The 2726-nt window shown below is 42.5% G+C and overlaps 1 non-coding gene across 1 annotated transcript; it reads left to right on the top strand.

Moving 5' to 3' along the window:
• Nucleotides 1–1643: 1643 nt before the first annotated feature.
• trnar-acg (transfer RNA arginine (anticodon ACG)) lies at nucleotides 1644–1716 on the top strand. The gene has a single exon. It is a non-coding gene; the product is annotated as a tRNA-Arg (tRNA).
• Nucleotides 1717–2726: the final 1010 nt, after the last annotated feature.

Genomic DNA, 2726 nt, shown 5'->3' with positions numbered 1-2726 from the left:
GAATTGCTTGAAGATGCCGACCATGGGATTGAGCACTTACACCCAAAACAGTGACCGCAGTAGTACAGAATGAACAGTGTAAATGTGAGTATTATATTGCGCAATACCTCAGTGAAATGGGAGGGTGGACGTTTAGGCGAATTAGTTCTTGTTGGAGGGAGAGATTTCTTCGATAAAGGGTGGTTATGATATGTGAAACACAAAGATGTGAGATAGCGGGTGTTTGAAGAAGGAAACCTATCACCACGTAGAGTATTTTCATGTAAAACAAAGATTGATTTTCTCAGCGTTTGCTAAGCACATATTACATGGAGTAAAACGGGTAAAATGCCGATTGCTGTGACTGTGATTCGAGCAGAACTTGCTGTGTTGACAATGCCAAGGAAGAACCATTTCATGATCCTGGCGCCACATGGAAAAGCACGATGCAAAAAGCAATAAGGATCGGGGCAGAGGTTATGCCAAGAACAGAAACACACGCACAAAGGAATACTTGTCAAACAGTGACTGAGATGTGGGAACTCAGATTCGGTTGCATATATATCGCTTCTATGTCCGGAGAGACTGTAGAGATTGCAACACTGAGATTGTAGGATGTTACATTTGCGAGATATCTACAAAACGTCAAAGGGTCATGGGATACTGCAGGGTATTGCTGAAATGTATTTCTCAATAACACTGTATTTTAACATCGGTTACTTCACCAATTTCCTCACTTATTGACGTAATCATATAATGGCATGTCATATAATCCCAGTTCAAGGGCGTGGAATCAGATAAATTGATTTGCAGTGCACCCAAAACTAATTGGAAATGGTAATGGCGTTCAGCGCGAGCATGTGGCTGCGAAAATGCAATCGGTGAGCGTAATGCCATTCTCTGATGATATAGAGGCGCGTGAAATATCGAGGCTAAAAGCTCCCGCCTTAAGGAGACCGGCTTCAATTCCCATGCATCAAGAAGCAGTGGGACATCAGGTTCGGAGCTCTAATTTCACCTGCAAGAACTTGTATTGAATGGAACACGGAACTTTGGGACATCAGCTGGTCGAATAGATACTCAACTATTTTATTCTTAAGTCAGTAGTTTTCAGCAGGATACTTGTTTGTGGATTGAAAGAATATCTACAACCGGGACAGTCAAAATTACAAAGAAGAATTCTGCAAAGAGTCAATTCTTGGAGAAGCATCTGTGCAGAGTGATGCAGAGGAATGTTTACGTCATCTGCCGTCCTCATATGTTTGACTTTGCACTGGATTAATTTCCATGAAGGGATTTTTTTGCTCGGTTCACAGTATTCACTTTCCTGCATATTCGCAAAAGTCGCTACTGTACTCGAAACCTCTGAAAATTAACTGGTACATACAATGTGGTGATTAGGCTCACGTTCACGTCAGTTATGCTGAAGAAGTGGATTCGAAATTCATCACATCACATTCCATTAAATGACTAAGCAGACAGAGTGTGAATGGAAGCTTCATGAGAACATTTGTGTTTTTTTTTAGAAAATTCGTTGCTTTGAAAGGTGATGAAAATTAGACTGAAGCAGTGACAGTGATTATCTTTATTGCTTGTTCAACTGGTGAATATGACTGCTATTAACCGTGTCCGTATTAACATTACGGCCGTTCAGGCTGTGCATGGGGCCAGTGGCGCAATGGATAACGCGCCCGACTACGAATCAGGAGACTGTAGGTTCGAATCCTACCTGGCTCGCCGGCAGCGCAGATTTTAATCCCGTTTAAAAATTGATTTTTCAAAAGCCGAAATAAGGTGTGAGCTCCTCATCTGCAGGAACGAGAATGCCTTCATTAAATGCCCCCGGAACATGGGAGTCAATGTCCCAGCGTCATCACAGGAGGGAAGCCGAATAGTCGCGCGGGTGACTTATGGGCACCTTTCCATTTCATAAAGCCACCGATCGAATAACTGTTGCTCGCGGTGATGCTCTGCTTTGAGCATTTTTCGAAACTCTTTGGCGAGTGGAATCAGAGAAGAATGAAGGGTTAACTGTCCAACTGATCTTTATAGAGTGTGAGTTCTCGAGTCTCCTACCCGCTGACTGATAAAGTTTTCCTACCAGTCTATTCAAAGCTTTCTGCATCTTATCTGAAATCTACCAACCCTGGTGATCGATCAAGAGCAAATGTTTCCTTCAATCTGTAATTCCTTGCTCCTCATTATTTCGTACACGTCAATCATGTCTCCTCACAATCAGCTCTGCTCTGAGAAAAACAACATTTTGAAAGTCTTGTGTTCACTGAAATTTCTTGCCTGTTTTTAACAGTTCGGTGAGTGGAGTAGTCCCACTGCTAACATTCAGCACAAACTTTCAGTAAAAGCCACTCAAAGTGGGGAACCGTAGTACTGCTCTTTTCGTCAACAATGTGTAAAAGTCCCCTGTAACTTTCGATTTCGCATCCCGTGGGGCTATTTGTCCGTGTTCAACGACGTTTCCCAGGAAGGTGACTTGAGCTTTGGCAGATTCACTTTCAGCTAGGTTTACAAACCAGTTTGACTTCCGAATTCGATCAAAAAAGCCCGATAAATGCAGTAAATATTCAATGCACGAGAGTTTGAAAGTCACCAGGCACAATATACACCAATCAGTTGCGTATTCGGCAATTACCCTGTCAGTTAACCTCTGAAATGTGGCTGAAGTGTTTTTCGTACAAACGGCATTACTTTAAATTTCTGCAGGCCAGTTGGCGTTACAAATTTGCCTT

Source organism: Chiloscyllium plagiosum, unplaced genomic scaffold (assembly GCF_037043375.1).
Source record: "Chiloscyllium plagiosum isolate Xiang-an unplaced genomic scaffold, Cpla_swu_hap1 HiC_scaffold_51, whole genome shotgun sequence".
Classification (NCBI taxonomy): Eukaryota; Metazoa; Chordata; class Chondrichthyes; order Orectolobiformes; family Hemiscylliidae; genus Chiloscyllium; species Chiloscyllium plagiosum.
This window is presented reverse-complemented; position numbering and strand designations above follow the sequence as displayed.